Source organism: Mercenaria mercenaria, chromosome 6, assembly GCF_021730395.1.
Source record: "Mercenaria mercenaria strain notata chromosome 6, MADL_Memer_1, whole genome shotgun sequence".
Classification (NCBI taxonomy): domain Eukaryota; kingdom Metazoa; phylum Mollusca; class Bivalvia; order Venerida; family Veneridae; genus Mercenaria; species Mercenaria mercenaria.
Genome location: NC_069366.1, coordinates 872888 through 894796, shown reverse-complemented (window position 1 = coordinate 894796; position 21909 = coordinate 872888). Strand labels below are relative to the sequence as shown.

At 36.6% G+C, this 21909-nt stretch overlaps 1 pseudogene; it reads left to right on the top strand.

The window, feature by feature from the left end:
- LOC123549855 (cleavage and polyadenylation specificity factor subunit 1-like) overlaps window positions 1–21909 on the top strand; it is a 151735-nt pseudogene that overhangs the window by 119173 nt on the left and 10653 nt on the right.

Sequence of the window (21909 nt, the reverse complement as noted above, 5' to 3'; positions counted from 1 at the left end):
CAGTTTACATGGCAGCCTGATTTTAGCAAAATAAAAGGTATAAATAGAGGATAAAGAAGATATAAGTGACCTGATAGTTATCTTTTTTTTGTTGTTTTTTTTTTTTCGTTTTTTAGCTCACCTGTCACATAGTGACAAGGTGAGCTTTTGTGATCACCCTTCGTCCGTCGTCAGTCCGTTCGTGCGTCAACAATTTCTTGTCTGCACGATAGTGGTTTCATTTATGATTTTATTTTAACCAAACTTGCACACCACACAACTTGTATCACCATAAGATCTCAGTTCCTTTCTTGAACTGGCCAGATCCCATTACAGGTTCCAGAGTTATGGCCCTTGAAAGGGCCAAAATTAGCTATTTTGACCTTGTCTGCACAATAGCAGCTTTATTTATAATTTGATTTTTACCAAACTGGCACACAACTTGTATCACCATAAGATCTCGGTTCCTTTCTTGAACTGGTCAGATTCCATTATGGGTTCCAGAGTTATGGCCCCTGAAATTGCCAGAATTAGCTATTTTGACCTTGTCTGCACAATAGCAGCTTCATTATGTCTCCCCCAGGAGACATATTGTTTTTGCCCTGTCCATCCGTCCGTCCTTCCGTACGTCACACTTCATTTCCGAGCAATAACTGGAGAACCATTTGACCTAGAACCTTCAAACTTCATAGGGTTGTAGGGCTGCTGAAGTAGACGACCCCTATTGTTTTTGGGGTCACTCCGTCAAAGGTCAAGGTCACAGGGGCCTGAACATTGAAAACCATTTCTGATCAATAACTAGAGAACCACTTGACCCAGAATGTTGAAACTTCATAGGATGATTGGTCATGAAGAGTACATGACCCCTATTGATTTTGGGGTCAATCCTTCAAAGGTCAAGGTCACAGGGGCCTGAACAGTGAAAACCATTTCCGATCAGTAACTAGAGAACCACTTGACCCAGAATGTTGAAACTTCATAGGATGATTGGTCATGAAGAGTAGATGACCCCTATTGATTTTGGGGTCACTCCGTCAAAGGTCAAGGTCACAGGGGCCTGAACATTGAAAACCATTTCCGATCATTAACTTGAGAACCACTTGACCCAGAATGTTGAAACTTCATAGGATGATTGGTCATGAAGAGTAGATGACCCCTATTGATTGTGGGGTCAATCCGTCAAAGGTCAAGGTCACAGGGGCCTGAACATCGAAAACCATTTCCGATCAATAACTAGAGAACCACTTGACCCAGAATGTTGAAACTTCATAGGATGATTGGTCATGAAGAGTAGATGACCCCTATTGATTTTGGGGTCACTCCGTCAAAGGTCAAGGTCACAGGGGCCTGAACATTGAAAACCATTTCCGATCAATAACTTGAGAACCACTTGACCCAGAATGTTGAAACTTCATAGGATGATTGGTCATGAAGAGTAGATGACCCCTATTGATTTTGGGGTCACTCCGTCAAAGGTCAAGGTCACAGGGGCCTGAACATTGAAAACCATTTCCGATCAATAACTAGAGAACCACTTGACCCAGAATGTTGAAACTTCATAGGATGATTGGTCATAAAGAGTAGATGACCCCTTTTGATTTTGGGGTCACTCTGTCAAAGGTCAAGGTCACAGGGGCCTAAACATGGAAAACCATTTCAGATCAATAACTTGAGAACCACTTGACCCAGAATGTTGAAACTTCATAGGATGATTGTACATGCAAAGCAGATGACCCCTATCGATTTTGGGGTCACTCCATTAAAGGTAAAGGTCACAGGGGCCTGAACATTGAAAACCATTTCCGGTCAGTAACTTGAGAACCACTTGACCCAGAATGATGAAACTTCATAGGATGATTGGTCATGCAGAGTAGATGACCCCTAATGATTTTGGGGTCACTCTGTGAAAGGTCAAGGTCACAAGGGCCTGAACATTGAAAACCATTTTCAGTAAGTAACTTGAGAACCACTTGACCCAGAATGATGAAACTTCATAGGATGATTGGTCATGCAGAGTTGATGACCCCTAACGATTTTAGGGTCACTCTGTTAAAGGTCAAGGCCACAGGGGCCTGAACATGGAAAACCATTTCCAATCAATAACTTGAGAACCTCTCGACCCAGAATGTTGAAACTTCATAGGATGATTGGTAATGCAGAGTAAATGACCCCTATTGATTTTGGGGTCAGTCTATTAATGGTCAAGGTCACAGTGACCTGTTCATGTAAAATCATTTTTTGGAAATAACTTGAGAACCACTTGACCTGCAATGTTGAAACTTGATAGGATGATTGGACATGCAGAGTAGATGGTCCCTATTTATTTTGAGGTCACTTGATCAAAGGTCAAGGTCACAGGAGCCTGAACAGTGACTTGAGAACCACTAGGCCAAGAGTTTTGAAATTTAGCAGGATGACTGGACATGCCAAGTAGATGATCCCTATTGCAGCTAACCATCAGTGTCCTTTGATTTCGCTTCGCCCCTATTGTTTTCTTGTATGGGATTTTGCTTTGGGGGGAGACACGCTTTTTTCAAAAGCATTTTCTAGTTTTGATTTTTTTTTAAAACCAAATTTGACACAACTTGTACCCCATATGATTTGGTTCCTTTTTGAACAGGCCAACCCCTTTATGGGTTCCGAGTGAGGGCCCCCCTGAAAGGGGGCCAGAATTAGCTTTTTTGACCTTTTTGCCAATAGCAGCTTCTTTTATGATTTGTTTTAAATCAAACTTTGTTAAAAGGGGGGTCAACTTAGATCTGGGTTCTTCTTAAACCCGGCAACCCCTTAATGGATTAAGAGTTATGGCCCCTGAAGAGGCCAAAATTGTGTTTGACTTTGTCTGAAAAAACCACTTATTTATGATTGATTTTAAACCAAACTTGACAAAATTTGTATCACCACAAGTCTTGGTTCCTTTCTTAAAACTGGCCCAGTTCCCTTCATGGTTCCAGATTTTTGGGCCCCCTTAAAGGTCCAAAATTTGGCTTTTTTGGGGTTTGCAGATATAGAGACTTCATTTAGGTTTTATTGATACAAACTTACAAAATTTCAACAACAAAAAATCTTGGGTTCCATGCAGATCAACCCATTCGTAGTTTTCCAGAGTTATTTTATATTGTTTACCTCCCCTGACGTAACAAAATGGTTTATATCGTAAGTCCTTGATTTTGAAATTTCAATTTCTTTAGTTGGACTGACCCAAAATGGGGTAGATAACTAGGACTGTTTTATGTCAAATTTTCCCCCCCTTTATTTCAAATTAAAAGGGTATTCCCCGTAACTAATTATTTTGTCAATAGATTTATTTGGCAGTCCCTTTTTTTAAAATTACAATCTTTTTTTTTTAATTATTTCCCCATTTACGTTTTTAAAATAGCTTGTTTTTAGTAAATTTTTTTTTATTGGCCGTAGGGAAAAAAACCGGGGACCCCTTTTTTGTGGTAAACATGGATGGGTTTCCTCCAATTTTTAGGTTTTTTGAATATCTGTACCCTTTTAAGAATTTTTTTTTTTTTTTTTGGGTTTTAAATTTTTCCCCCTTTTTTTTCCCCGTCCTTTGTATTTTTTCTGAGGGCCTTCTTGTCCCAAGTGCAAAGATAACGGTGAGCGATATAGGGCCATCATGGCCTCTTGTTTTTTTCAGGTCAGGTTTAAGCCAAGATAAGAATGTTACTGATACAATGTCTATACATGAGGTTTTGCTGGTTGGATTAGGGCAGCAGAAATCTCGGCCTTACCTTCTTGTCAGTTGAAAGTTATGTAAAGATAATCTTTAGCGATTTGAGTTTCATATAATTATAAATGAATATTTGCTACATAATGCATTAGTGACACATGTATGACAGGGCTGCTATTATTAATTTTGATACTGATGTATTGACAATATGGACAAGTCAATGATATATTGGTTATCAATACAAAAAATACAAAGCTACTAACTGTAATACCGCCTCGGTAGCCTAGTGGTAGAGCATCCGCTTCGAGTGCGGGAGATCGTGGGTTCGGTCCCCGGCCACGTCATACCAAAGACATAAAAAAATGGTACTAGCAGCTTCCTCGCTTGGCGCTCAGCATTAAGGGGGTAGTGCTAGGACTGGTCAGCCCGGTATCAGTATAATGTGACTGGGTGGGGTATCATGCCACTTATCTACGGCGTGATACTCCAGTGAGGCAGCACTATAAAGTTGGGTATTGTGCTCACTGCTACAAGTAGACATCGTCGTTTATATGACTGAAAAATTGTTGAGAAAGACGTTAAACCCGAACACACACACACACTAACTGTAACAATAGAAAATAGAGCACATGTAATTTAAAGATGGTTCCCTTTGATATTCAAAGAAAATTGATATACCGGGAAACTACAGATTTACTTTTATCATTACTGTGCTTGGTTTTGGTACAGATCTAACAAATGCCAGCCAAAATAATAGTAATGCCATGAAAGCCTTTTAATTTACTTTTAGTTTGAACAAAGATTTCTATCTGATATATATTCAGATCAGATGGGTGAAGGTAAACATTAATGTATATTCAGTTGTTGTACACACAAATACAAAAAAAAAAGAAAGTTAAACCTCTATGATGGAATAAGATTTTGAGTAACCTAATTATTTCATTTGATTCAGGCAAGAGTAGAGGATGGCTTGTTAATCTACGAAGCATTCCTGTATTACCAGTCAAAGGAGGAGAATCACATTAAAATACGCTTTAAGAAGGACCAACATAATCTCATACTGAAGGAATGTAAAGTGATGTTTCGGAAGAGAGGAGAGAAGATTTTAGATGAATTTGATGAGCTAAAGAATGACTGGGGAAGTTGGTTTAGATACTTCGATGATATTACGGGATATAGTGGTGTAAGTATTGATTGATATCTGGGGACCTGCTTAGTCAAGTAGATAAGGTCACTATCTTTGAATCACCAGACTGGTGTTTGTGACACCAATGTAGAATTCTTGTGTGTGAAGAAAGGCATTTGCGGCTAAGTGGCTAAAGTCAGTGACTCAAATCACTCATTCACTGACTCTTCACTTCTCTCGGCTCGTTGTTTGGGATGTACAGTATATCAGAATATGGAAGTTAATTTCAAAATGTTGATGGTTCTACCAGGGTGCCTCTCTGTTATGTTGCCATACGACCTAAACTCTGACAGTGTAGCTTAATTAACACTTAATTAGACTAACAAAAAGTTATCTTGCTGATTCTAATGCTGCATAGGCAAAGTACCAGCTGTCATTTCTGGTTGACTATAACAACCAAAATTGAAAAAGATTAGTTTTAACTCATCCAGAAACTGTAAGGACTTCATATAATAAGGGGTTGTAGTAGCAGTTTTTGACATTTATAATGGTTATTTTTACAAGTCACTGCTAGGTAAAATTTGTGATATCTATTTACAGGTATTTATATGTGGTCCCTTATAATCTCCACTGGTTGTTTATAACACAGAGGGGAACTCTCAGAATACATCCAATGGGGACTGATGGAGCCATCACGTGCTTCGCTCAATTCCATGACGTGAATTGTCCTAAAGGATTCCTCTACTTTAATAAACAGGTACTGGAATATTTATTTTTATTATACCATGGTTTATACAATGGTTTTAATTAAATTTTTGTTATGCATGTGATATTATATTAATCAGAGCAAAAGAAATATAGGTAAATCTTCTGACAGAACAAATGAACAAAAGTTATTTCTTGTTGGGAGAAAAAAGGGCTCATTTGTGCATGTGATCTGAATTGGTAGGGATAATGTAACACTCAGGGAGACTACTTTCTATTATTTTGCATCTAAGCTGTCATGTCCATAAAATGAAATAAGAAGAGTTCCTATTTATTTATTTTTATGTAATCAGGTAATGTATGAGTTCATATACCAGCTAAAATAGCTGTTCCAATACCAATGAAATTAAGTGGACTCACAACAGAAACTCTCCCAAGGATACAGGAGAAAATAATGATTCCTTCAAATTCATATATTAAATTTAGTTGACATGAAATTATTTTTACAGTGAAAACTACACTGAAGATAGTAAAAGATAATGATGTCTGCAAAATCTTTTAACTTAGTGTACATGAACTTTTGTGGTTTTGACCAAAACAGCTGCTTGGTAGGGACATGGATTTTATGATTTCAAGTTTTGAAGATGATGAATGAAATTTAAGAAATTTGGGATTTAATTTACTGGATTGATGCCACCTAAAAATCCATGAAAATTAACATTACACAAACTTTAATGATTTTATAGCAAAGAAAAGTCCTGAACTTACAGAAAATAGAATCATTCATTTTCCATGATTTAAGAAATGAATACATCTAAGTTTGTTCTTTACCATTGAATAGTGTCATATCTTGATAACAACAAGAATTTTGATTTATACATGTTTTCATTTTGTTGCAGGGCAAGCTACGAATCTAGGTATTGCCCACCCACTTAACCTACAATGCTTCCTGGCCGATACGGAAAGTACCTCTTAGATGTACTCAACATTTCATCATCCAGCACACAGGCAGTAAGGTAAATTTAGTTTTATACATTTGTATCAGTATTAGTCATAGGGCTGGGACGATTTCAAAATTTTGAAACCGATTAATAATTTGTATGAAATCGAATCGAACCAGTTAATCGGCCACCATATTTAAATGCTGTTTTCTTTCCTGGCAACCGTATCAAGATACTTCCAGCAGTTGACTTCATCAGGAACTTACGGACTTTATTGTTTGCAACAGTGTGGTAATTAATAAGTCATATCTAGGTGTATTTTATTTTAGATATATCACGACAGGCAAATCAGTGACTGATAACATAAAAATAAATAAATAGGAACTTTCCTTACTTCATTTTATGGACATGACAGCTTAGACGTAAATGTTCAAGTTGATGTGTTTTAGCACAATTCATGATGCTTACTGTTTGAGAGCGATTAGCGGTTTTGCAAAATTGAAACCGGTTTTAAGTCGTATTCATAGATCACTTGTCATTCACTATTTTAAAATTAGATGTTATTAGACCTTTGTGGTCAAATGATTTACTGGTAACTAAAAATTGAAGACTAAACCACATGCCTCTCACTCAGCAGGTTGAAAACCCTCTTGGAATGTAGAATTATTTCATATGGGGAAGCTATCCAATTGGCATGCAGAAGGTTGTTTTAAGCTCACCTGTCACAAAGTGACAAGGTGAGCTTTTGTGATTGTGCGGCGTCCCTTGTCCGTGCATGCTTCCGTGCATAAACTTTTGCTTGTGACCACTCTAGAGGTCACATTTTTCATGGGATCTTTATGAAAGTTGGTCAGAATGTTCATCATGATGATATCTAGGTCAGGTTCAGAACTGGGTCACGTGCTGTCCAAGACTAGGTCAGTAGGTCTAAAAATAGAAAACCCTTGTGACCTCTCTAGAGGCAATATTTTTCAATGGAACTTCATGAAAATTGGTCAGAATGTTCACCTTGATGATATCTAGGTAAAGTTTGAAACTGGGTTACGTGCGGTCAAAAACTAGGTCAGTAGGTTTAAAAATAGAGAAACCTTGCGACCTCTCTAGAGGCCATACTTTTCAATTGATCTTCATGAAAATTGATCAGAATGTTCACCTTGATGATATCTAGTTCAAATTTGAAACTGGGTAACATGCCATTAAAAATAGGTCATTAGGTCAAATCATAGAAAAACTTTGTGACCTCTCTAGAGGCGATATTTATCATGGGATCTATATGAAAGGTCTGAATATTCATCTTGATGATATCTAGGTCAAGTTTGAAACTGAGTCAGCTGCGGTCAAAAACTAAGTCAGTAGGTCTAAGAATATAAAAACCATGTGACCATCATGGTTAGGATCATGAAAGTTGATAGGGAGGTTGATCATGACCAGCAGATGACCCCTATTGATTTTGAGGTCAGTATGTTAAAGGTCAAGGTCACAGTGACCCTGAACGGTTAAATGGTTTCCAGATGATAACTCAAGATTGCTTAGGCCTAGGGTTATGAAAGTTGATAAGGAGGTTGGTCATGACCAGCAGATGACCCCTATTGATTTTGAGGTCAGTATGTCAAAGGTCAAGGTCACAGTGACCAGGAACAGTAAAATGGTGTCCGGGCAATAACTCAAGAATGCTTGGGCCTAGTGTCAGGAAAATTGATAGTGAGGTTGGTCATGACCAGTAGATGACCCCTATTGATTTTAAGGTCATTAGGTCAAAGGTCAAGGTCACATTGGCCAGGAACAATTAAACTGTTTTTGATATTCTTGTCCAAAACCACAGGGCCTAGGGCTTTGATATTTGGTATGTAGCAAAATCTAGTGGTCTTCTACCAAGATTGTTTAATCCCCCGCCGTGGTGGAGGGATTATAGGAATGGTCTGCGTCCGTACTTCCGTCTGTCCTTCCGTCCGTAACAAAATCCTGTCCGGTCCATATCTCCTAAACCCCTTGAAGGATTTTCATGAAACTTGGGTCAAATGATCACCTCATCAAGATGATGTGCAGAACCCATGAGTCAGCCTTGTCGGTTCAAGGTCAAGGTCACAACTCAAGGTCAAAGGTTTGAGCCTGCCATTTTGTGTCCGCTCTATATCTCCTAAACCCCTTTAAGGAATTTTATAACACATGGGTCAAATGAACACCTCATCAAGACGATGTGCAGAACCCATGAGTCAGACATGCCGGCTCAAGGTCAAGGTCACAACTCAAGGTCAAAGGTTTGAGCCTTCCATTTTGTGTCTGCTCTATATCTCTTAAACCCCTTGAAGGAATTTTATAAAACTTGGGTCAAATGATCACCTCATCAAGACGATGTGCAGAACCCATGAGTCAGTCATGCCGGCTCAAGGTCAAGGTCACAACTTAGGGTCAAAGGTTTGAGCCTTTCATTTTGTGTCCGCTCTATATCTCCTAAACCCCTTGAAGGATTTTCATCAAACTTGGGTCAAACGATCACCTCATCAAGGCGATGTGCAGAACTTATGAGTCAGCCATGTCGGCTCAAGGTCAAGGTCACAACTGAAGGTCAAAGGTTTGAGCCTTCCATTTCGTGTCCGCTCTATATCTCCTAAACCCCTTGAAGGAATTTTATAAAACTTGGGTCAAATGATTACCTCATCAGAACGATGTGCAGAAATTATGAGTCAACCATGCCAGCTCAAGGTCAAGGTCACAACTAAGGGTCAAAGGTTTGAGCCTTCCAATTGGTGTCCACTCTGTATCTCCTTAACCCCTTGAAGGATTTTCATCAAACTTGGGTCAAATGATTACCTCATCAAGAACTTATGAGTCAGCCATGTCAACTCAAGGTCAAGGTCACAACTGAAGGTCAAAGGTTTCAGCTCTGTATCTCCTAAACCCCTTGAAGGATTTTCATGAAACTTTGGTCAAATGATCACCTCATCAAGACGTTGTGCAGAATTCAGAGTCAGCCATGTCAGTTTAAGGTCAAGATCACAGCTAAAATCAAAGGTTTACCCTTTCACTATCCATAGCAGTGGCGGGGGATTTAGCTGTCTTTCAGACTGCCTTGTTCAGATTATTTCCCTGGGGTCAAATATGGCCCCACTTGAGGGTCACATGGTTTATATTGACTTATATAGGAAAAAAAACTTTGAAAAACATCTTGTCCAAAACCACAGGGCCTAGGGCTTTGATATTTTGTATATGACATCATCTAGTGGTCCTCTACTAAGATTGTTCAAATTATTTCCCTAGGATCAAATATGGTCCCGCCCTTTTGGTCACATGGTTTACATAGACTTATATAGAGAAAAACTTTGAAAATCTTCTTGTCCAAACCACAAAGACTAGGGCTTTGATATTTGTAATGTAGCATCATCTAGTGGTTCTCTACCAAGTTTGTTCAAATTATCCCTCTAGGGTCAAATATGGCCCAGCCTTGGGGGTCACATGGTTCATAAAGACTTATATAGGGATAAACTTAGAATCTTCATGTCCATAACCTACATCCTTCCGTCCGTCCGTCGGTACGTCACACTTCATTTCCGAGCAATAACTGGAGAACCATTTGACCTAGAACCTTCAAACTTCTTAGGGTTGTAGGGCTGCTGGAGTAGACGACCCCTATTGATTTTGGGGTCACTCCGTCAAAGGTCAAGGTCACAGGGGCCTGAACATTGAAAACCATTTCCAGTCAATAACTAGAGAACCACCTGACCCAGAATGTTGAAACTTGATAGGATGATTGGTCATAAAGAGTAGATGACCCCTATTGATTATGGGATCACTCCGTCAAAGGTCAAGGTCACAGGGGCCTGAACATTGAAAACCATTTCTGATCAATAACTAGAGAACCACTTGACCCAGAATGTTCAAACTTCATAGGATGATTGTACATGCAAAGTAGATGACCCCTATCGATTTTGGGGTCACTCCATTAAAGGTCAAGGTCACAGGGGCCTGAACATTGAAAACCATTTCCGGTCAGCAACTTGAGAACCACTTGACCCAGAATGTTGAAACTTAGTAGGATGATTGGTCATGAAGAGTAGATGACCCCTATTGATTTTGAGGTCACTCCGTCAAAGGTCAAGGTCACAGGGGCCTGAACATTGAAAACCATTTCCAGTCAATAACTAGAGAACCACCTGACCCAGAATGTTAAAACTTAAAAGGAGGATTGGTAATAAAGAGTAGATGACCCTTATTGATTATGGGATCACTCCGTAAAAGGTCAAGGTCACAGGGGCCTGAACATTGAAAACCATTTCTGATCAATAACTAGAGAACCACTTGACCCAGAATGTTGAAACTTCATAGGATGATTGTACATGCAAAGTAAATAACCCCTATCGATTTTGGGGTCACTCCATTAAAGGTTAAGGTCACAGGGGCCTCAACATTGAAAACCATTTCCGGTCAGTAACTTGAGAACCACTTGACCCAGAATGTTGAAACTTAATAGGATGATTGATCATAAAGAGTAGATGACCCCTAACGATTTTGGGGTCACTCTGTGAAAGGTCAAGGTCACAGGGGCCCGAACATTGAAAACCATTTCCGGTCAGTAACTTGAGAACCACTTGACCCAGAATGATGAAACTTCGTAGGATGATTGGTCATGCAGAGTAGATGAACCCTAACGATTTTAGGATCACTCTGTTAAAGGTCAAGGCCACAGGGGCCTGAACATGGAAAACCATTTCCAATCAATAACTTGAGAACCTCTCGACCCAGAATGTTGAAACTTCATAGGATGATTGTTCATGCAGTGTAAATGACCCTTTTTGTTTTTGGGGTCACTCCGTTAAAGGTCAAGGTCACAGGGGCCTGAACATTGATAACCAGTTCCGATCAATAACTTGAGGACCACTTGACCCAGAATGTTGAAACTTCATAGGATAATTGAACATGCAGAGTAGATGACCCCTATTGATTTTTGGGTCAGTCTATTAAAGGTCAAGGTCACAGTGACCTGTTCATGTAAAATCATTTTTTGGAAATAACTTGAGAACCACTTGACCTACAATGTTGAAACTTAATAGGATGATTGGACATGCAGAGTAGATGGCCCCTATTTATTTTGAGGTCACTTGATCAAAGGTCAAGGTCACAGGAGCCTGAACAGTGACTTGACAACCACTAGGCCACAAGTGTTGAAATTTAGCGGGATAACTGGACATGCCAAGTAGATGATCCCTATTGCAGCCAACCATCAGTGTCTCTTTGACTTTCGCTCCTGACCCCTATTGACTTCTTGCCTATAGGACTTTGCATTGGGGGAGACATGCGCTTTTTTACAAAAGCATTTTCTAGTTGACCTTGATCTTGACCTAGTGACCTACTTTCACATTTCTCAAGCTACAGGCTTCAAATTTGGACAACATGCATAGTTTTGTGTTCCGAAAAAAAATTTGACCATGATTTTGACCTAGCAACCTACTTTCACATTTCTCAAGCTACAGCTTTCAAATTTGAAACACATGCATAGTTTTGTGTACCGAAATGAATTTTGATTTTGAGAGTGACCTACTTTCACATTTCTCAAGCTACAGGCTTCAAATTTGGACTGCATGCATATTTTTGTGTTTTGAATTGAAATTCGACATTGATTTGTACCTACTACCTACTTTAACATATCTGAAGCTACAGTCTCCAGATTTGAAGCACATGCATAGTTCTATCTACCGAAATGAACTTTGACCTTGAAATTGATCTAGTGACCTACTTTCATATTTCTCAAGCCACAGCTTTCAAATTTGGACCACATGCACAGTGTTTTGTACCGATGTGAAATTTGACCTTAATTTTGACCTTGAGCTTGTCTTGAAATTTAGAACATTCAAAAATGGCTCAACGGTGGCCGCCTGAAAATCACTCTGTGATCTCTTATTAGGTTAATAGGTTAAAAGTCAAGGTCAGATTGAACCAGAATGGTAGAACTTTTGTTTATAGTGAGCATATAATTTCAGTTCTTTGTGCAATTACTGAATGCATCAATTTCGTGTTCGGTGAGCTCTTGTTACAAGTATGTCTCCCTTTGGTAAGATATTAGATTCTGATATCAGGTTTGGTTTATTGGAGCCCCATGTCTTCTAGGCTGATTTGAACATGCTCACATATTGCAAAAATATGTTTCTAGTCCTGTTGAAATATTCAGCTTCTGATTGATCTTTTCTGATGGCACTCATAGAATTCAGCAGTGGTCAGTTGAAACAGATCCGAGTTTTATACCTTCTTCAGTCTGGTTTTCAGTAATAAATTTTGTAGAAATAATCTATATTTATAGACCTACATAGTTGTGATGCATACACCAGATGTTGGTAACAAACTGCCCAAAGTTACATCAGAGGAAAGAGAGTTTGACGTTTTCGAGAGAAAGGTAAACTGATTGTGATGTATTTCATTACCATTATTCAACAATATATTTAAAATTAAACTTCCTAGGTATAGATTTTCTATCATATGGTAAAAAAGGCTCAAATTTGTTTCTTTTTGAGACATTTAGGGATATACTCATTTAGAATTAATTCAGATTCTAATGTTGTATTAAAGTCTCAGTTTTTGGACTAAGTCAGAGGAATATGGCAGTTCTTATCATTTACCATGGTCAGAAATTACAGTGTATATGGTACAGGTTTAATAAAGGTTATATTTTGAAGAAAATTTAATGCTTAGGTCTGCATAGAAGTGTATGGAATTTCTGTAACAGTTTGAAGTTCATGCTTGGGCCACTGTTAACTCTAGGTACATCTTTACGAAACTGCAGTTTCTGAGTGATTGAATATTTTATTACGCTGTTTTTGGCATTTATTTACCTGTAATGAATCTCAAGTGACATCGTGCCAGCAAACAAAACTGCATACAGAAAATATGTAATGAAACGGAAATTCAGTCGTCATTTTAATGGGTCTACCAATCTTAACCTCGGGATCCATATTAATGTAATTAATGTGACTTGTACTTCAAAATTCAAACAAACTTTTCTCCTCATCCCCCACTCCCTGTCACTGTAAGCAGTTGTAATGACACTGATATTGTAATGTACATTCTGCAGCTGCAAATCTCACAGACTGTATCAAAATTCTGTCAGTATAGATATGCAATACATAATGTCATGACAATTTGAACATTGCTGGTTTTGAGTCAAAGAGTAAGTATTTTATTTCAAATTTACACATGTAGATTTTATATTATTGGTATATCTACATTAACTTTATTGCTGTAGATTTCACTTTACAGCTGTAAAATGACTGTTAAACATTGATTTTATGGTTGTAGATTTCACTTTACAGTTGTAAATGACTGTAAAACAGTTTGAATTATGCAAGTCAGATACAGCTATAAAGAAAAATTGCTACAGCTGTAAAAATGCCTAGTTACAGCTGTAGAACTATTGAAAATGGGGTGGGGGACATTATTTTAGGGTACGGTAGCAGAGGTTAAAAGTTTTAGGTTTGACCCAGTCTTTATGAAACTTGGTCAGAATCTTTGTATTGATGATCTCTTAGAATAGGTCAAGTTTGAAACTGGGTCATATGGGGTCAAAAACTAGGTCAGTAGGTCAGATCAATGTAAAATCTTGTTAACACTCTAGAGTCCACAATTTAAGTTTGAAACTCATGAGAATTGGTCAGAATGATTGTCTTGATGACCTCTAGGTCAAATTCGAATCTGGGTCATGTGGGGTCAAAAACTAGGTCATCTGGTCAGCTTGCTAACATTTTAGAGGCGACAGTTTTGACTCAGTCTTTATGAAATTCAATCAGAATGTTTTGTCTTGATGATCTGTAGGTCAGATTTGAAACTGGGTCATGTGGGGTCAAAAGGTAGGTCAATAGGCCAGATCAAAGGAAACTCTTGTTAACACTCTAGAGTCCACAGTTTAAGTTTGAAACTCATGAAAAATGGTCAGAATGTTTGTCTTGATGACCTCTAGGTCAAGTTAGAGTCTGGGTCATGTGGGGTCAAAAACTAGGTCACCTGATCAAATCAAAGGAAAAGTTGAGGCCACATTTGTGACCCTATCTTCATGAAACTTGGTCAGAATCTTTATCTTGATGATCTGTAGGCCAAGTTCAAAACTGGGTCATGTGGGTAAAAAACTAGGTCACCCGCTCAAATCAAAGGAAAAGTTTGTTAAGACTCTTGAGGCCACATTTCTGACTCTACCTTCATGAAACTTGGTCAGAATGTTATATTGATGATTCCAAGGCCAAGTTTGAATCTGGGTGATGTGGATTCATAAACTAGGTCACTTGCTCAAATCAAAGGAAAAGCTTGTTAACACTCTAGATGCCACATTTATGATCCTATCTTCATGAAACTTGGTCAGAATGTTTATTGCCATGTTGGAATCTGGGTCATGTGGGGTCAAAAACTAGGTCACCCGGTCAAATCAAAGGAAAAGCCTGTTAACACTCTAGAGGCTGTAGGCCATATTACTCAGGTGAGCAATCCAGGCTTATGACCCTCTTGTTTGTTACAGATGAGAGATTTGTATACACAACAGCACAGAAATTTTCCTGCCAACTGTATAGTCCTACTTCGTGGGAAGTGGTGCCTAATGCACAGTAAGTAGTTATGTTTTGGTTCTTTATGTACTGGGGAGATTTACTGAGTCAGTATTGTGGACTTCTCTGAAATTAAATTGGTAGATTCCAACTGAAAGATCAGTACTGATGCATACTGTTGAGGTGAGCTGTTGTGATCACCATGTGTGTCTTGAGTCAACAATTTGCTTGTTACTGTTAACACTAGAGATCACAATTTAAGCACAATCTTAATGAAACTTAGTCAGAATATTACCTTCAGTAAAGTCTTGGATGAGTTCGTTACTGGGTCATCTAGGACAAAAAAACTAGGTCACTATGCCAATTAATAAGAAAACCATTTTAACACTCAAGAGCCCATAATTTTCTGTCTCTATGAAATCTCGGTCAAGCTTAAAACTGAATTACCCCAGTTCAAAACTAGGTTGCTACGTCAAATCATAGAAAAACCTTGTTAACACTCTAGAGACCAAATTTTGTGTTTGGTCTTCTTTGTCAGAATGTTTGTCTCTTTAAAGTCTAGATTAAATCTATAACTGGGTTACAAGAGATCAGAAACTAGGTCATTAGGTCAGATCATGGAAAGACCTTGTTTACACTCTAGTGGTTGCATTATTTACTAGATCATCATAAATCTTTTTCAGAATGTTGTCTCTGTAAAACCTAGGTCAAAACCAAAACCTTGGGTAACAAGGCCACTGGGTCAAATCATGGAAAGACCTTATTTACACCCTAGAGGACACATTTATTACTTGATTTTCATAAAACTGTCAGAATATTTGTCTGTTTGAAATCTTAGCCAGGCTTAAAACTTGAGTTACCTGAGGTCTAAAACTGGGTCACTAGGTTGAATTATAGAAAAACCTTGTTAACACACTTTTACTACTTGATGTCAGAATGTTTATTGATATGAAATGTAGGTCAAGATCAAAACTGGATTATCTAGGTTAAAATCTAGGTCAAATAATAGAATAATGAAAATAATAACAATCTTCATGAGACTTGGTCTTAATGTTTGTCTTTTAAAAATCTGGAATAAATTCCTAATTGGGTAACATGGCAAAAAGGTAGATCATTGGGTCAGATCATAGAAAAACAGTTTAGTGATCATCCTAAATCTGTCAGAACATTTGTCTGTATGAAATCTAGGTAAAGTTCAAAAGTGGGATACTGGAAATAAAAAAACTGGTCATATCATTGATAAACAAAGATGATCTACCTGATTTACCTAAAACATGGTCAAAGTGGCTGTCTCTTTGAAATCTAGGCCAAGCGCAGTAATATCTGGGATAAAAACTAGGTCAGTTTAGTGATACAGAAGGCCCGCTTGTTTTAAACCATGCATGCACTTCATATTGGTGTTTGAAATCAACCATTGTGCCATGCATTTGAACCAAATGTAATTTAGTGTTGTAGTAAATGGCTAACATTTCAGTTTTGTTTAGGGTGTTGGGTAGACTGAGCTAAATGCGAAATGAGAAGAGACTTTTGTTGATACATTTTATTCATACATGTATATATATTCCGGTGGTAAACACAACAGAGTAATAGTAAACAAATATAGCACATATTTGATATCCTGCACTAATCATTTAACAATTATAACAGAAGCAGTTTCATGCTACAAGCATACGGATAATAAAAGTCACTCATGTCTAGAAAGTTCACACATAACACTGGTCCACTCTCCAACTGCCTTATCCATATTTGGTCTTCCAGTATGTGGTGATGATGTCATCACTGGTGTCGTCTGCTGAGTGGCGTCTGCTTCCAGAGTAGACTTGATTGATCTAGCAGTGTTCTGTACCTGAAATGAGACAAATGGATAAATAATGACATGCACTCATAATTATAATTCCCAGTTTGTTTCTACAAATAGAAAAATGAAGTATGATAAAGCTGGGGAAACTATTTACACATAACAATGTAAAATGTATTATATTTTCTTCTACATATTATGTGTCGAATCTTCACTTGCAATTATTATTTGCTTTTTTACAACATGATTTGACATGTTCAATACTCATTCCATATGGTACTATGCCACAAACTATGTTGTTTGTATCAGTGTATATTCGTTTGGAAGGATTTTCAAAATACAGTTTCCATTTTATTATGTAATAATAAATGTGTTCATTTCTTTATTGGTAGTAAGTTGGATATCTGCATATTTGTGAAATGACAAAAGTAGTGAACTTACTTGAGCCCATTTAGTGTTGGAATACTGTTGGTACATGTGGCGTACACCTTCAGTTACTGATACACGTAGCAGCAGATGTAAGTGGTGTGACTGGTTCTCTTCTATAGCTGACAACAGAGACTGTCCTCCCAGGAACTCCAACTGACCATCTGAAAGAATAGAAACAAATTTATTATTTAAAACAAATATGACAAGATGAATATTCAAATATATTAACGCTTTGAAAATTGCCTTGATAAAGTATATTTGGTATGCTTGTATGCTTTTTAATGTACAAGTTTCTTGAAATGCATGCAAGTAAGGTTGGTAAATTTCATCACATACAAACCAAACAGTGACTGTAACATAAAATATGTCAAGTTTTTACAAATGGATCTGAAAACTGCAGACTTAAAGTCATTCATGTCCTGAAATGCTGATTTATTTTCACTTATCCTACTGTGCATTCAAAATATAACCACATTAAGTACAGAACATTAAATGAAACTTACCTAAGAGTGAAATGGTTGAACCACTGTTGTCAAGGGCAACCAGCTGTTGTCGTAGAGATGGGGCTGCTGAGATGACATCCATACTAAGTTCTTTTATTATTTTATTATTAAATGTATAGGAGATAATATGAAAGCTTGGTATACTTTTGCCACAGCTTGTAGTGACAATGTGATATCTTGGGAAAGGTAACTCTGCATATTTATAGGGGATTTCTTCCTATTAATTGTTTTACAGTAAATATCAGTTTGTTCTTTAATTACCACTTAATTGTTTTAATAATTTGAACATATCTTATATTTAATGATCAGTTATTCTTTGATATTATATGATCAAAGAAACATCAAAGGTGATGAGTTCTTTAATTATAAGATACATTATTAAATAGCAAACAAATTAAGAACTAATTGAGGGATTATAAAGGAATTACTGACCAATTTTAATTTGGTTTTAAATTAATAAACAATTAATTACACCATTAGTTTGATTGAATGATTTGACTACAGCTTTATTGATCATCAAACATTAGGGCAAAAACAATATATCAATCATATAATCAAATTAAAAGATGGGACAGATTATAGACTATGACTGCAAGCTTTCATTAGGTTTCATTTATACACAAATTTATAAAACCCAGTTATTACATGAAATTTAGTAGATATATAAAATTAAAAAATCGTGATAAAACTTTTAGACATGAAAAAAAAAGTAGATTATGATATATTTTAAAACAAGAAATATCTTTAAAAATGATGGTCGGCGAATTGTAATAAGGAAAGAAGTTTATGAATTTTTCATCTAACATTCATCTTTCAGGTAACATTTTTCAAATTGCAAAACTAAACACCGCACTTTAACAATTTAAATGGTTCTCTTTTAATTTTTCGCAAAGGTTTCGTAGGGTTGCAATTTTGTTTCGTTTATCCTGAGACGAATAATTACAGCAGTAGTTTGATGAAGATTCATGAAGCGGTTCATGAGAAGAGGTCATTAAACGTGTTTATATTTTTAGCTAAATTGGTCCCTATCCCCATTTGTAACAAAATAGCAGGAGACCTTACGATATTGTTACACATCGAGTCTGATAAAATTCCATTACATTTTAGTGGTTAATGCAAAGAAAAGCATATCTACTTTTAGCTATAGTGGTCCCTAATAGGGCCCAAGTTCCTATATAAATAAATTTGGAAGAGGACCTTATAATGATGCTCCAGACCAAGTATGACAAAGATCCACCAAGCTGTTCATGAGACACTGTATAAAGGCATTTCTAGTTTTAGCTCTAGCAGCCCCTAAAAGGGGTTAAATGTCACAGCTGAACAAAGTTGGCTGCGGGCCTAATAAAGATGCTACAAATCAAGTTTGATTAGAAAAAATGAGAAAAAATCAAAGGATTTTTTTATTTATTATTTTTATTTATTTCTAAAATAGGCCAACTGATCCCGCTTTAACAAATGCATATTCGCTATTCTTTAATCTTTGGACAATGACGTCACACCTATAAAAAAGTGAAGGTCAAGCAAAACATACAGTTGCAATTATTTCAATATTTCTGTTTCATAAGCAAAGTTTGACCATATCACATAGATAAACTTGTATGCAGCGTACCTTCATTTCAGAGTATTGAGATTCAGTCATTATATAGCATATATATAATAAAACAGATTTCAACTGAGTTCAATATTTGCATACCATATTAAAGAAAAATATTCATATATAATAAATCAGTTAAATAATTCATAACAAATGTATCAAAGCAAACAAGTACTCATTTTAATATGCAATCTGAATAAGTCACAAAAGCAAGAAACCTTTTCATATACAGACGACAATTGTAACAAGGAAAATCTTTTAAAAAGCACTTCTCTACATAAAAGACTCTTATCACACCCCTATTCATGTGATACGCAGATCGTATTCAGCTCTTTCTTTAATTTGATATATGTTGGTATTTGAACAGGTTTTTATCATATTTATTAAACTTACTTATCATTTTGAGATATATCAATATTCTTGCTAAAGATACTGAGCTAAAGTTAGCTTTAAAACTGTGAACAGCATCGTTTAGGATAAACGCTTTGTCTACATTTCACTCAGCGTAGCACAATCAACAGAGTGAAAGAAATTGACACTCTCGTCCAATCAGGCAGAGTGTTGCATAAATCTTCCATTTTGATAAATTATCTATAATGCGTTATCAAGTAGTTTGATTTGCAAACTAAAGTCACGTGGCATAGGTAACGAAAACGAATTTAGACGGCGTCGCCAAAATATATTGAATATCAGTTGAAGCCATTACATTGTAAACAAGAAATATCTTTAAAAAAGATGGTCGGCGTGATGTAACTGAAGCACAAGTTATATATGGGCAGAAACCTGTATTTTAAATTTTTTGGCAATGTTGAAAGGGGCCTCTGTGAAGTTTTGTATAAATGAGGACAGTAGTTCTGAAGAAGACTATGTTTAGAAATTGTGGAGGGACACACGATGGACACCAAACAATCACAAAAGCTCACTTTGAGCCTTTGGTGCATAAAAGATGGTAACAGTAAGCAAACAATATTGAAATACGTTCTATACTTTATTTCTGGAATTGTTGGAAGCAACATAAACCCTTACCCTACTTCAGCTTATTATCAAAATTGTCTATCATTCAGAATATGTACAGTGCTGTTTTCACCGGAAAGATTAATTTAAAATTTAGAGTCTAAAATTTAACAGTATCGGACATGTTGTTGCAGGTTAGTAATTATTTGCACTGGTTAGAAATTGATGCTGTAATGCAGGGTAAGAGTTAATGACTGTATAAAACAAATAACCTTTTTGTAAAAACAAAACTTAAGGAAAGGAAATTTAACAAAACAGAAATAACTTAACAAGAATACTTAACAAAACAGAAATATGTCCGGATGAGCAGATGAATATTTGGTTACGCACACCTGTTCAAGTGGTACACATACAACCCGAAGGTACTGTACTTATAGAGGTTATAGATGACGAACGCGTTGTCATTTCACTCAATGTCACACATGACTCAGAGTGAAGCATTTTCAGCCTTTCCTCCAATCAGCGCCACTCTTACTAAATCTCTCATTATGGCTGAAAATACCGAGAATACCTTACCAAGTAATCCAATTGGTACATTATTCAGGCGGCATAAGGTCATACGAGGTCATAAAATCGTGCTTAATACGGCACACCGAAAAAAATGAATAGTGATATTTATTTTCTACAGATAATATAAAATACTGGCAAGGAGGTGTCAAACATGGACTCTAAAGTTGCCGCCTGTCCAGTATAATAATTTTGGTGATTCTTCCGTACTGAAATAACTGGATAGTGTTTGATATTGTCGCTTTATAATGTTTCAATAAAAGATTTTCAAGAATACCTACATTGTACTTTCGACAAGAATCCGATCTAAATACTGGTATTACTGTATATAGACCTTTCACTTAATAAAAGTTTACATATTATGTAGGAAATTATTGTTCATGAGATTGTTATCAATTTCAGCATGTACATGTAATATCATTGCATTTTTTGTAAATGCTCACGTGAATTACAGCATGAGTACATGTGCACAGACGACAGTGACAATGGTCATGCTAAATCACAAATATTATTGGTTTAGGTTTACTGAATAATGATGAGTGAATACCGAAATATTTGTATACAAGTTGCAAGAGTGAAATAATTGCCATATATGGATGAAGTATTTTAAAATCTTTGAATGTATGCAACTTTAGAATGTCTATGTATGCTCTAGATGTATGCCTAGAATGATGTTTCTATAAATATTTCTGCTAGTTCCAAAAATATGACACTCAATAGAAACCCATTTTACTTGTACTATTTTCAAAATTAGACAGACTTGTTGAGGAATATTTGCCAATTAACTGAGTGTTATATATACCAAAAGGCAGTGACTAGGTAGCTTACTCCGGCTACCTTGACATTTGGTTGAGGTAGCCAGCTCTATATATATACATATCCGATATATGGACATGTAAGTCAAGGTAGCTGGCTTCAGTAAACTTCATTACCAAGGATCTTTATATTGATTAAATAACTTACATTTCTTGTGTTTAACCTGTTTATTTCGCTGTATTTATGCACTATTTCATATCAGCCGACATTTTGTTATGTTAAAACATACTTGATACATATTTGAGATACCGTGATTCATTCTTAAAACAAAACAGTTAAAAAAAAAACAAAAGGGCAAAACA